Source organism: Oncorhynchus gorbuscha, unplaced genomic scaffold, assembly GCF_021184085.1.
Source record: "Oncorhynchus gorbuscha isolate QuinsamMale2020 ecotype Even-year unplaced genomic scaffold, OgorEven_v1.0 Un_scaffold_2144, whole genome shotgun sequence".
Lineage (NCBI taxonomy): Eukaryota > Metazoa > Chordata > Actinopteri > Salmoniformes > Salmonidae > Oncorhynchus > Oncorhynchus gorbuscha.
The window spans coordinates 75,673-91,224 of NW_025746728.1; the positions used below are offsets into that span (position 1 = coordinate 75,673).

General features: G+C 44.9%; 1 pseudogene; it reads right to left on the reverse strand.

Annotated features, from left to right (window-relative positions):
• LOC124025059 overlaps window positions 1-13,659 on the reverse strand; it is a 43,773-nt pseudogene extending 30,114 nt beyond the window's left edge.
• Between the last annotated feature and the right edge of the window lie 1,893 nt (window positions 13,660-15,552).

Sequence of the window (15,552 nt, forward strand, 5' to 3'; positions counted from 1 at the left end):
GTTGGGGAGAACAAACGGTCAAAGTATAGATAACTAGCAGGGTTGATGAGAACAAACGGTCAAAGTATAGATAACTAGCAGGGTTGGGGAGAACAAACGGTCAAAGTATAGATAACTAGCAGGGTTGATGAGAACAAACGGTCAAAGTATAGATAACTAGCAGGGTTGGGGAGAACAAACGGTCAAAGTATAGATAACTAGCAGGGTTGGGGAGAACAAACGGTCATAGTATAGATAACTAGCAGGGTTGGGGAGAACAAACGGTCAAAGTATAGATAACTAGCAGGGTTGGGGAGAACAAACGGTCAAAGTATAGATAACTAGCAGGGTTGGGGAGAACAAACGGTCAAAGTATAGATAACTAGCAGGGTTGGGGAGTACCGGGGGACATTTAGAAAGTAATCTACCCAACTCTGCTAACTTACATACTAACAAAAAAAGGAGTGCTTTTAATGTCCTCGGCATCATCTGAAGTAGTCAGCCGAGGTCAAACGCTGATGTTGCAGGGAAGTTCATGTTGCATATTTGGAAGGCGTTAAACTAACCTTTACACCAAACACCTTGACGTGGAAGCTCTCTATCGGCGCAGGGCCGTTGGGTGTTTTGACGTACAGGGGGTCTCCGGCCATCCCTACGTGAACTGTGACCTGAAAGTGGTTCTTTTTCTGACACACGAAGGACTCGTCAGCTGTGGAGTAGTTGAAACCTTTATCGCTGTCCACATGGTAACCGGGGGAAGGACTGTGGAGAGACGATAGAGCGAGCTACACTGAGTGACAAAACATTAGGAACACCTGCTCTTTCCATGACACAGACTGACCAGGTGAATCCATGACACAGACTGACCAGGTGAATCCATGACACAGACTGACCAGGTGAATGCATGACACAGACTGACCAGGTGAATGCATGACAGACTGACCAGGTGAATGCATGACACAGACTGACCAGGTGAATGCATGACACAGACTGACCAGGTGAATGCATGACACAGACTGACCAGGTGAATGCATGACACAGACTGACCAGGTGAATGCATGACACAGACTGACCAGGTGAATGCATGACAGACTGACCAGGTGAATGCATGACACAGACTGACCAGGTGAATGCATGACACAGACTGACCAGGTGAATGCATGACAGACTGACCAGGTGAATGCATGACACAGACTGACCAGGTGAATCCAGGTGAAAGAAGCTATGATCCCTTATTGATGTCACCTGTTAAATCCACTTCAATCAGTGTAGATGAAGGTGGAGGAGACGTGTTAAAGAAGGAGTTTTAAGCCTTGAGACAACAGAGACATGGATGATGTGTGTGTCAGAGGGTGGAGGGGCAAGACAAAACATTAAAGAGCCTTTGAACAGGGTAGCCGTTAACTGTGGTATATTGGCAATGTACCACAAACCTATGAGATGCCTTTTTGCTATTTTAAACTGGTTACCAACGTAATTAGAATAGTAAAAATACAGCTTTCAGCCAATCAGCATTCAGGGCTCAAAGCACCCAGTTTATAATTATGAATGACCAAGTACGATAAGAATAACATACAGTAAGAGTCAATTGTGTCCATTTAAGTCAAACTTACCCAATTTGTAAGTCGCTCTGGATAAGAGCGTCTGCTAAATGACTTAAATGTAAATGTAAGTCTATAATTGAACCAAATGGGGTTTATTTACAACGACTCATGACTAAAACCATTTTACTGCTGGCTAAGAAATGACTAAGATGTTACTGATGAGTTATGACATTGTCAGACATAGAAAGTGAAAAATATTTGCTCCCCCTGCGCTTAACTTGAACAAAAATCAGTCCCTTAAAATAATGTAGCGTTAGTTGAATAGCCTTTGAGTTTAGAGACTAAGACAGGCAGTTTAGAAGGCATGAGCCTTGGTGAAGAGTGAGGGAAACGTCAAGGCACAAGGACACTCACAGGATGTCATAGTTACTGTTGTAGAGCGGTGTCCACAGGCCAGGCTGGTAGCGATCCCAGGTGAGGAGCTGATTGGTCCCCATCCCAGAGCTGCTCTCTGTGGCCCCGTCACTGTCATAGGACGGGACGTCACCGCCTCCCCTCTCGGAGCCCCCTGCTAGAGGAACAGTCGCTAAATGGTTCTGTACCCCGAGGGGTTCTGTTCGTCTTCTCTTCCTACAGTCAGGCAATATAAGCCTGTGGAGGAAGAGGAGGAGGAAGAGGAGAGGATAAGAGGGAACTGTTAAAACATTCATATCCCGTTAAAGTAAAACATATTTTGACTGTCATTTTCAAACTGATATGTGCTGTACAGTAGTTTAGTAGTTTATGTACTGTACGGTGGTTTAGTAGTTTATGTACTGTACGGTGGTTTAGTAGTTTATGTACTGTACAGTGGTTTGGTAGTTTATGTACTGTACGGTGGTTTAGTAGTTTATGTACTGTACGGTGGTTTAGTAGTTTATGTACTGTACGGTAGTTTAGTAGTTTATGTACTGTACGGTGGTTTGGTAGTTTATGTACTGTACGGTGGTTTAGTAGTTTATGTACTGTACGGTGGTTTAGTAGTTTATGTACTGTACGGTGTTTTAGTAGTTTATGTACTGTACGGTGGTTTAGTAGTTTATGTACTGTACGGTGGTTTAGTAGTTTATGTACTGTACGGTGGTTTAGTAGTTTATGTACTGTACGGTAGTTTGGTAGTTTATGTACTGTACGGTGGTTTGGTAGTTTATGTACTGTACGGTGGTTTAGTAGTTTATGTACTGTACGGTGGTTTAGTAGTTTATGTACTTTACGGTAGTTTAGTAGTTTATGTACTGTACAGTAGTTTAGTAGTTTATGTACTGTACGGTAGTTTAGTAGTTTATGTACTGTACGGTAGTTTAGTAGTTTATGTGCTGTACGGTAGTTTAGTAGTTTATGTACTGTACGGTAGTTTAGTAGTTTATGTACTGTACGGTAGTTTAGTAGTTTATGTACTGTACGGTAGTTTATGTACTGTACAGTAATTTATGTACCCGTATGGGTAGTTTAGTAGTTTATGTACTGTACGGTAGTTTAGTAGTTTATGTACTGTACAGTAGTTTAGTAGTTTATGTACTGTACAGTAGTTTAGTAGTTTATGTACTGTACGGTAGTTTAGTGGTTTATGTGCCGTACGGTGGTTTGGTAGTTTATGTACTGTACGGTAGTTTAGTAGTTTATGTGCTGTACAGTAGTTTAGTAGTTTATGTACTGTACGGTAGTTTAGTAGTTTATGTACTGTACGGTAGTTTATGTACTGTACGGTAGTTTATGTACTGTACAGTAGTTTATGTACTGTACAGTAGTTTATGTACCCGTATGGGTAGTTTAGTAGTTTATGTACTGTACGGTAGTTTAGTAGTTTATATACTGTACGGTGGTTTAGTAGTTTATGTACCCATATGTACCGCACAGTAGTTTGGTAGTTTATGTACCCGTATGTGCTGTGCGGTAGTTTAGTAGTTTATGTACTGTACGGTAGTTTAGTAGTTTATGTGCTGTACGGTAGTTTAGTAGTTTATGTACTGTACGGTAGTTTAGTAGTTTATGTACTGTACGGTGGTTTAGTAGTTTATGTGCTGTACGGTAGTTTAGTAGTTTATGTGCTGTGCGGTAGTTTAGTAGTTTATGTGCTGTACGGTAGTTTAGTAGTTTATGTGCTGTACGGTAGTTTAGTAGTTTATGTACTGTACGGTGGTTTAGTAGTTTATGTGCTGTACGGTGGTTTAGTAGTTTATGTACTGTACGGTAGTTTAGTAGTTCATGTACTGTACAGTAGTTTAGTAGTTTATGTGCTGTACGGTGGTTTAGTAGTTTATGTACTGTACGGTGGTTTAGTAGTTTATGTGCTGTACGGTGGTTTAGTAGTTTATGTACTGTACGGTGGTTTAGTAGTTTATGTACTGTACGGTGGTTTAGTAGTTTATGTGCTGTACGGTGGTTTAGTAGTTTATGTGCTGTACGGTAGTTTAGTAGTTTATGTGCTGTACGGTAGTTTAGTAGTTTATGTACTGTACGGTGGTTTAGTAGTTTATGTGCTGTACGGTAGTTTAGTAGTTTATGTACTGTACAGTAGTTTAGTAGTTTATGTGCTGTACAGTAGTTTAGTAGTTTATGTGCTGTACGGTGGTTTAGTAGTTTATGTACTGTACGGTAGTTTAGTAGTTTATGTACTGTACAGTAGTTTAGTAGTTTATGTACTGTACGGTAGTTTAGTAGTTTATGTGCTGTACGGTAGTTTAGTAGTAGTTCTCACCCTGTGTATTGCCCAGCAGTGGGGGGCAGGTATGAATATCCTGGTTCTGAAGGGCATCCAGGCACAGGTAGTAGGCAGGATGAGGGCAGCCCGAGGCCTGGGGCTAGGTATGGGGCTTGACCTGGAGGTAGTTCTGGGACCGGGGGTGCGTTGGCCCTGGGGTAGCTGTCTGCCAGGCCCTGGCGTGGAGGAGGCTGATGCTGCTGGGGAGCCTTGTGGTGGACTGGCGGTGTGGGGGCAGTGTTAGACTGTATATAGCTCTCCCTGGGCTCAGGTAGTGGGGGTGGTGGAGGGGGGGGTTGTGGGGCAGTGAGCCTGGAGATGTGCCTGCCTTGGTGTAAGAGTTAGGCAGCCCCTGGTGGTATGGCAGTCCTGGGTGTGGTGGGGGTTGTGGTGCCAGCTCTTTATATCGGCACGATGAGGCTGGAGGACGTGTCACTGTCTGGAACACTTCCTGGTAGCCGTAACTCACGTCTAGGTTAGGAACGGGGCAAAGGCAGTCATATCATTCATTAAAATAGGAACATTTTATTATTATGATATGGTTGTACTGTTTGTAACACTTGGCCTTAAAAGAGATTCCTATCAACCGTTGTTGATAAAGTATTGCCAATAAAGGAAGAGGTTTCATTATCACAGTGGCTCACCTGGTATTTGCGGAGGTGAACATGGTTCTGAACCAGAATCTGGTGGTGACTCTGGTAACATGCTAGGAAGACAAAGACAGTCAGACATGGCCCTCCAAAGACAGTCAGACACGGCCCTCCAAAGAGACAGACACAGTCAGACACGGCCCTCCAAAAGAGACAGACACAGTCACAGTCAGACATGGCCCTCCAAAGACACAGTCAGACACGGCCCTCCAAAGACACAGTCAGACACGGCCCTCCACAGTCACAGTCAGACACGGCCCTCCAAAGACAGTCAGACACGGCCCTCCAAAGACACAGTCAGACACGGCCCTCCACAGTCACAGTCACAGTCAGACACGGCCCTCCAAAGACACAGTCAGACACGGCCCTCCAAAGACACAGTCAGACACGGCCCTCCAAAGACACAGTCAGACACGGCCCTCCAAAGACACAGTCAGACACGGCCCTCCAAAGACACAGTCAGACACGGCCCTCCAAAGACACAGTCAGACACGGCCCTCCAAAGACACAGTCAGACACGGCCCTTCAAAGACACAGTCAGACACGGCCCTCCAAAGACAGTCAGACACGGCCCTTCAAAGACACAGTCAGACACGGCCCTCCAAAGACACAGTCAGACACGGCCCTCCAAAGACACAGTCAGACACGGCCCTCCAAAGACACAGTCAGACACGGCCCTCCAAAGACAGTCAGACACGGCCCTCCAAAGACAAGGTTTCTAGAACTAGCCTTTCTCTCTGCTTCCCTAACGTGTCATTGTCTTGACTAGCCAACAACAAAGCCTACAGCTGTAGCTGTTGGTGCCATGGTGGAGAGCTGCCCACCTGCAGCAGGTACAGTGTAGGGCAGGAACAAAAGCCTGCAGAACCAGTAGGTCTCCTGGAGGAGGGTTGGCCACCCCAGCTCTAGGATTATGCCGTTGTGTTGTAAACACTTATGTGTGCCGTCCATTCCATTTAACACAGCTGCTGTGTTTATGGGTGGTAGATGGACTAATAATATGGATGCTTACCAGGTATTAGATGGTACTGGAAACAGATTTACCCTCAGGCACAATAAAGTAAACATGGATGCTTACAATGTTGGGTCCATGTCGTTGCTGAGGTACTGTTCCAGTATGCTGGTGTCCACCACAGCACTCTCCAGGACCCCACTCATATCCTGGCATCCTGGAAACACACACTTTTCATTACAATTCACAAGCGTCTCATTCTGGTTCACAGTCGCTCTCTAAATCTTGCTCCCTCTCTCTCGCTCTAAATCTTGCTCCCTCTCTCTCGTTCTCTTAATCTTGCTCCCTCTCTCTCTCTAAATCTTGCTTCCTCTCTAAATCTTGCTCCCTCTCTAAATCTTGCTCCCTCTCTCGCTCTAAATCTTGCTCCCTCTCTCTCTCTCTAAATCTTGCTCCCTCTCTCTCTCTCTAAATCTTGCTCCCTCTCTCTCGCTCTAAATCTTGCTCCCTCTCTCTAAATCTTGCTCCCTCTCTCTCTCTAAATCTTGCTCCCTCTCTCTCTCTAAATCTTGCTCCCTCTCTCTCTCTAAATCTTGCTCCCTCTCTCTCTCTAAATCTTGCTCCCTCTCTCTCTCTAAATCTTGCTCCCTCTCTCTCTCTAAATCTTGCTCCCTCTCTCTCTCTAAATCTTGCTCCCTCTCTCTCTCTAAATCTTGCTCAGTCTTCCCCTCTCTTTCTCTCTAAATCTTTCTCTCTAAATCTTGCTCCCCCTCTCTCACTCAAGATCTTGCTCTCTCTCTCTCCCCTACAAAGCATGAATCTGCCAAGGCTATAGGTCACCAGGTGAAACTAACCCATCGTTAATATCAGTATGTAACCATTACAGCGTATCAAAGTGTGGTCCATCACCTACAGGCTTGCTATAGCCTGCCCTATACATGGCTGCCTGTACTGTAGGAGATCACTGTTATCAGCCAGGACACAGCTCTCATAGAGGCTCCCTGTACTGTAGGAGACAGTAGTGATCACTGCTATCAGCCAGAAAAGAGGCAGGTCGCTAGAAGAACTGACTGCTCAGTGTGTGCTGTGGTTGATGTCCCAGTCCTGCTGTGCATCTACTGTGTATCTACTGTGTGTACACTCCCCTACGTATTACATTTGGGCAGAAGCTTAGTATCTGGTCCCATATACACTGCTTCAATACACCAGAAGTGAATTTGTCCAAATACTTATGACCCCTTCAAATCAAATCAAATCTTTATTAGTCACATGCTCCGTATAGAACAGGTAGACCTTACAGTGAAATGATTGCTTACTTACTTACGAGCCCGAAAACCAATAGTGCAGTTTTTTTTTTAAATACTGGGGGGGGGACAAGATACATAAAGCACATTTATTTCTAAAATCCTCAAAATGACATTCTGTACTGTTGTTTCATATAAAACATTTGAACTCAAATCCAAAAGGCTGGAGTTTAGAGCCAAATGAAATGTTTTAGCTTCACTGTCCAAAGGCATCAGTAGAGGAGTCTATGTCTACGGTGAGCTCCCTCAGAGCCATATACAGCCTGTATATACATGTACACACACAGTACTGGCTGGGCTCTGCTTCCAACACATCAGTGTAGTGACTAGGACAGGACACATTATGGACAAGACCTGGGTAAACAAGACCTAGCATACATACCTAGCATACCAAATACATACCTAGCATACCAAATACATACCTAGCATACCAAGTACATACCTAGCATACCAAATACATACCTAGCGTACCAAATACATACCTAGCGTACCAAATACATACCTAGCATACCAAATACATACCTAGCGTACCAAATACATACCTAGCATACCAAATACATACCTAGCGTACCAAATACATACCTAGCGTACCAAATACATACCTAGCGTACCAAATACATACCTAGCATACCAAATACATACCTAGCATACATACCTAGCATACCAAATACATACCTAGCATACCAAGTACATACCTAGCATACCAAATACATACCTAGCATACCAAATACATACCTAGCATACCAAGTACATACCTAGCATACCAAATACATACCTAGCATACCAAATACATACCTAGCATACCAAATACATACCAAGCATACCAAATACATACCAAATACATACCTAGCATACCAAATACATACCTAGCATACCAAATACATACCAAATACATACCTAGCATACCAAATACATACCTATCATACCAAATACATACCTAGCATACCAAATACATACCAAGCAAACCAAATACATACCTAGCAAACCAAATACATACCTAGCATACCAAATACATACCAAATACATACCTAGCATACCAAATACATACCAAGCAAACCAAATACATAACTAGCATACCAAATAGATACCTAGCATACCAAATAGATACCTAGCATACCAAATAGATACCTAGCATACCAAATACATACCTAGCATACCAAATACATACCAAGCATAACAAATACATACCAAGCATAACAAATACATACCCAGCATACCAAATACATACCCAGCATACCAAATACATACCAAATACATACCAAGCATACCAAACACATACCAAGTACATACCATCAACAAATACATACCTAGCATACCAAATACATACAAATACATACCAAGTTCATACCTAGCATACCAAATACATACCTAGCATACCAAATACATACCTAGCATACCAAATACATACCAAATACATACCTAGCATGCCAAAAATATACCTAGCATACCAAATACATACCTAGCATACCAAATACATACCAAATACATACCTAGCATGCCAAAAATATACCTAGCATGCCAAATACATACTTAGTACCCAAGTTAAATGCAAGGAGACATTTTACAGTCACAAACACTCACGCAACAAACAAAGACCTGAACTTAAAAACATTTTTAAACGTTATCTAAGTTCTTTAAAGAATGTCCTACTAGCTTGTCCCTGAGAGTGATGTGTTTGGCCTTGATCTAATTACTGTGTGACTCTGATTGTGGGACAGGTGGCCTTGAGCTGCCCATGACGTCAGAGCTCTGCTGCACCTGTGTAGATACGGGGCTGGGAAGTGTCTCTGGTCTGCTAACTCTATGTGTCATGTTTTGTCTTAGATTGTCTTGTCATTTTGCTTTTCCCTCTGTTCGTTTTCCCCCTGCTGGTCTTTTTAGGTTCGTTCCCCTTTTTCTCTCTCCCTTCCTCTCTCTCTTCTCTCTATCGTTCCGTTCCTGCTCCCAGCTGTTCCTATTCCCCTAATCAATCATTTAGTCTTCCCACACCTGTTTCCTATCTTTTTCCCTGATTAGAGTCCCTATTTCTCCCCTTGTTTTCCGTTTCTGCCCTGTCGGATCCTTGTCTATTGTTCACCGTGCTGTGTCTGTATCGCCCTGTCGTGTCGTGTTTCCCTCAGATGCTGCGTGGTGAGCAGGTGTCTGAGTCTGCTACGTTCAAGTGCCTTCCTGAGGCAACCGGCAGTTCATGATCGAGTCTCCAGTCTGTTCTCGTCATTACGAGTGGAATTGTGCTTTATGATTGTATATTTACTTTACTGGATTAAAGACTCTGTTTTCGCCAAGTCGCTTTTGGGTCCTCATTCACCTGCATAACAGAATGACCGTATTTCAATTGTCATAAGCATCTTATCTGTCCTCGTATGCTGTCCATTTTTAGCCTACAAAACGTGAAATAACTGGCTTGAACTTTAACTCCAGATATGGAATGTGTGAGTAGGGAAGAGGACCAAGCTTTCGTAGAACTATCAACACAGAACCGGGATCTTTTATTTCAGCTCTTGAAACATGTGACCAACACTTGACATTTCTATTTGTTTTCAGTATATATGGTCAGTCACCGGCTTCATTAGGAAATGTGTTGATGATGGTGTACCCACAATAACAATCCGGACAAACCCCCAACCAGAAACCCTGGATGAACGGAGATATCCGTACAATGCAGAGAGCCCGTACTGCAGCATTCAATGTCAAGCAGAACGGATCCCGATGACTCTGTGGGGCGCTGCGCGGCTAGCAGGTACGAGCTCTTCAAATCCATTGAATTGATGTTCCACAACTCAGACTCACAACGCATGTGGCAAGGACCACAGACTATCACAGACTACAAAAGGCAAATCCAGCTGTGTGGTGCCCACCGAAGCTCCCAGCTGAGTTGAACACATTCTGTTCTTGCTTCGAGGCAGACAATAGCGAGACAATCCGGGAAGTCTCTCGCTCCTCCAGACAACCGGGAAGTCTCTCGCTCCTCCAGACAACCGGGAAGTCTCTCGCTCCTCCAGACAACCGGGAAGTCTCTCGCTCCTCCAGACAACCGGGAAGTCTCTCGCTCCTCCAGACAACCGGGAAGTCTCTCGCTCCTCCAGACAACCGGGAAGTCTCTCGCTGCTCCAGACAACCGGGAAGTCTCTCGCTGCTCCAGACAACCGGGAAGTCTCTCGCTCCTCCAGACAACCGGGAAGTCTCTCGCTCCTCCAGACAACCGGGAAGTCTCTCGCTCCTCCAGACAACCGGGAAGTCTCTCGCTCCTCCAGACAACCGGGAAGTCTCTCGCTCCTCCAGACAACCGGGAAGTCTCTCGCTCCTCCAGACAACCGGGAAGTCTCTCGCTCCTCCAGACAACCGGGAAGTCTCTCGCTCCTCCAGACAACCGGAAGTCTCTCGCTCCTCCAGACAACCGGGAAGTCTCTCGCTCCTCCAGACAACCGGGAAGTCTCTCGCTCCTCCAGACAACCGGGAAGTCTCTCGCTCCTCCAGACAACCGGGAAGTCTCTCGCTCCTCCAGACAACCGGGAAGTCTCTCGCTCCTCCAGACAACCGGGAAGTCTCTCGCTCCTCCAGACAACCAGGAAGTCTCTCGCTCCTCCAGACAACCAGGAAGTCTCTCGCTCCTCCAGACAACCAGGAAGTCTCTCGCTCCTCCAGACAACCAGGTGTTTTCACTCTCTGAGGCTGATGTGAGGAAAACTCTCAAAAAAAGAGTGAATACTCCCAGTCTTCAGAGTGTGTGCTGTCCAGCTAGTCTTCACCGACATCTTCAACCTGTCCCTGTCCCAGGCTGTAGTCCCCACCTGCTTTAAGGAGACCACCATCGTCCCAGTGCCCAAGAAAAATAAAGTGTGATGCCCAAATGTCTATCGCCCCGTCGCGCTCACCTCAGTCCTCATGAAGTGCACGGAGAGGCTGGTCATGGCCCACAGAGGCTAGCATGTCAGGCCCACTGGCATTGTGGTGTCAGGACAACAACCTCTCCATCAATGTCAGCAACAACAACAAAAAACAAGTTGATTGTTGACATCAGGAAGCAGAGGAGGGAACACGCCCCGATCCACATCAGCGGGACTGCGGTAGAGAGAGTCACGCGTTTTAAGTTCCTCGGCATCCACATCACAGAGTACTTATCATGGACAAACAACACCACCACTCTTGTCAAGAGGGCACAACAGCGTCTCTACTTCCTAAGGCGGCTGAAGAAATTTGGCATGCTAACTAACCCGGGTCCTCTCCAAATACAACCACTGCACCATCGAGAGCATCCTGACTGATTGCATCACGGCCAAGTATGGGAATTGCTCCGTCCACGACTACACACATCACAACTGCTGCTACCTGACTGTTACTACACTGCTCAGTTTATACACTGCCCCCCCATCCCCCTTCTCCAATACACCTGGAAATATTGATCTACATATTGTGCCTTCCTTTATTATACTTAATAAGCAACAAAATATATATATATTCTACTGAGACATTTATTTTCAAAATCTTATTTTATATTATTTCTTCTTGTTGTTGCATTGTTCTAGAAGGAACCTACAAGTAAGCATTTCATTGGACGATGCATGTACGGGTTATGCGTGGTATACGACCAATAAAAAACTTGAAACTTGACAGTGGACTGATCTAACCAAACGACTATCTATTTCTCAATTGAAACCGCCTCACAACATGACCTATTAACTCATCTAACTGTAGTAACTCACAACATGACCTACTAACTCATCTAACTGTAGTAACTCACAACATGACCTATTAACTCATCTAACTGTAGTAACTCACAACGTGACCTATTAACTCATCTAACTGTAGTAACTCACAACATGACCTATTAACTCATCTAACTGTAGTAACTCACAACATGACCTATTAACTCATCTAACTGTAGTAACTCACAACGTGACCTATTAACTCATCTAACTGTAGTAACTCACAATGTGACCTATTAACTCATCTAACTGTAGTAACTCACAACGTGACCTATTAACTCATCTAACTGTAGTAACTCACAACGTGACCTACTAACTCATCTAACTGTAGTAACTCACAACATGACCTATTAACTCATCTAACTGTAGTAACTCACAACATGACCTACTAACTCATCTAACTGTAGTAACTCACAACATGACCTATTAACTCATCTAACTGTAGTAACTTTGGGAAGATGAACTTTACAAGGTGATCGTTACACCTGACGGGTGATCGTTACACCTGACGGGTGATCGTTACACCTGACGGGTGATCATTTGACTGTTCTGAAAGGTTAGAGACATCGAATCAGAGCCTCTCCCTCTCTCTCTCTCTCCCCACAGGACCCCCTCTCTTTCTCTCTTTCTCTCTGTCTCCCCCCACCCCCTCTCCCCCCAGGACCCCCTCGCTCTCTCCCCACCCCCTCGCCAACCCCCACCCTCTCTCCTCCACCCCACCCTCTCCCCTCTCTCTCCTCCACCCCATCCCACCCTCTCCTCCCCCTCTCTCTCTCCCTCTTCTCCCCCCTCTCTCCCTCTCCTCCCCCTCTCTCTCTCCCTCTTCCCCCCTCTCTCTCCCTCTTCTCCCCTCTCTCTCTCCCTTTCCCCCTCTCTCCCTTTCCCCCTCTCTCTCCCTTTCCCACCCTCTCCCTCTTCTCCCCTCTCTCTCCCTCTTCCCCCTCTCTCTCCCTTTCCCCCTCTCTCTCCCTCTTCCCCCCTCTCTCCCTTTCCCCCCTCTCTCCCTTTCCCCCTCTCTCCCTTTCCCCCTCTTCCCTTTCCCCCCTCTCTCCCTTTCCCCCTCTCTCTCCCTTTCCCCCTCCCTCTCCCTTTCCCCCTCCCTCTCCCTTTCCCCCCTCCCTCTCTCTCCCTCCCTCTCTCTCTCCCCTCTCTCTTCTCCCCGTCCCTCTCTCACTCTCATATTGATAATTCTATCCAAACCCTGAGAGCTTTAGCCACTTCATATTTCTGTGAAAAGGCCTTTGACGTTAATGTTGTGGGATCAGCTAAGACACCTCAGGAACAACACTACTTCCCTTAAGGATTACGTGTTGAAAAACACACTCTCATAATTCCATACACACTCACTCACTCACTCACTCACTCACTCACTCACTCACTCACTCACTCACTCACTCACTCACAACAGAGGAGGCTGGTGGGAGGAGGTTTAGGAGGATGGGCTCATTGTAATGGCTGGAATGGAATTAGTGCAACGGAGTCAAACATGTGGTTTTTATGTGTTTGAAACCGTTCCATTTATTCAATTCCAGCCTTTACAATGAGCCCATCCTCCTAAACCTCATCCCACCAGCCTCCTCTGACTCGCACAACCCTCTCACACACACACACACTAGGGAATAGGGTGCTGTTTTCAGACACAACAATAGAATGTCTTACCGTCAAAGAACTGCTGCAGCGCTTCATTCTCTCCCAGAACATCAATGGGCACTGGGAGTCCTCCGGGGGGCTCCATGGTGATCAGCTGCCTGAGATACACAACTGTTATTGGGGGTGAAACAGTAGGCAAGGCCTAGGCTTGAGTACTGTGTAGGCCCAAGCATGTTCATGAGGAGGAAAACACACAGACTGTACAAAATGGAAGAAACCCCTTCACCAATGCCAACCTAATCTTTTTCAGGCTTGCATGGTATGGTAGGCTATAGGCATGGTAGGCTATAGGCTAATATACTGCCCTAGGTCAAACTATTTCTGTCAGGAAAATATACTGCCCTAGGTCAAACTATTTCTGTCAGGAAAACATACTGGCCGAGCTAAAACAAATTTCTGTCAGGAAAACATAGTAACATAACAAACTATTTCTGTCAGGAAAACATACTGCCCTAGGTCAAACTATTTCTGTCAGGAAAACATACTGCCCTAGGTCAAACTATTTCTGTCAGGAAAACATACTGCCCTAGGTCAAACTATTTCTGTCAGGAAAGCATACTGCCCTAGGTCAAACTATTTCTGTCAGGAAAGCATAGTAACATAACAAACTATTTCTGTCAGGAAAACCTAGTGGCCTAACTGAAAGTCAACCTGCCAAGGATGAAAACTAACTGTCCGTATCCCCTGGTAACAGTTTCATAAAGCTGTTCTTCACCTGACATGGAGTAAACTAACTGTCCGTATCCCCTGGTAACAGTTTCATAAAGCTGTTCTACACCTGACATGGAGTAAACTAACTGTCCGTATCCCCTGGTAACAGTTTCATAAAGCTGTTCTACACCTGACATGGACTAAATGATGTGTGAACTGGGAAGACGACATCTGTATTTGGACTCCAGGTGTTCACGGAGTAAGAAACGATTAGACAGGTCTGACTGGTTTGTGCTTCATAACAAGACCCCGTCTTCCTGCTCTTCACTTTGTGTTGCTCTTCCAGGAAGGCCTTTCTCTATTGAGCAAAACGGTCCATCTGTCTTCTGTTGGCCTCAGTGTTTTTCACTGGGAATCAGTTCAACTGTAGTCGTGTCTCTCTCTCTGCAAGCAGCCGACGCACTCAAGCTTTATTAAAGAAAACCACCGACTCTTCACGCTTCACAACGTTCCTGACTGCTGTTATGTCGTTATATATGGTGTAATAATAATTAATAATAAGTATTGCCTGCTTGCTGACAGGGTGTGTGTGTGTGTGTGTGTGTGTGTGTGTGTGTGTGTGTGTGTGTGTGTGTGTGTGTGTGTGTGTGTGTGTGTGTGTGTGTGTGTGTGTGTGTGTGTGTGTGTGTGTGTGTGTGTGTGTGTGTGTGTGTGTGTAATATACTGTACATTATAGCTAATCCATGATTAATCATCATCATTACTATTGTCTCTAGTCTCTCTCAGCTCATTTATGGAATGTGTAATTGCAGATAGTCTCTCTCAGCTCAGCTCATTTAGGTAAATGTGTAATTGCTTTGGCTTCACACACGAGAGGCTTTCTGTAATAATATACACGATGCATCCCAAATGACACCCTGTTCCTTTGTAGTACACAGCTTTAGACCAGGGCCCATAGGGACTATTTTGGGGAATAGTCTGTCATTTGGGACAAAGACACAGTGACTAAACTGCTGTGAATAACGAGGCTATTTTCTCCTAGATATTGACTTTATAGCATTGTCAGTTTTGTTCTATGAATTAATGACACACTAATGTCAGCCGATACATGATGAGAAACGATCAGCCTTATGATAATGAAGAAGGATGTTGAAAATGATTTGGTAAAAAAACATCTCAGTCAGTCCCAGATGAAGATCTGGATGCTTATGAACCACTAACAATTCAAGTGGCCTTTTAAAAAGACAAAAAAACAACAACAACAGGAAATATATATCTTAAAGATTTACAAACATCTGACTAAAATATCCTGAACAAAGCTGAGAGACAGGAATCAATTTGGTGTTATAAATACAAACCATTAGCTTCCTTCTAGA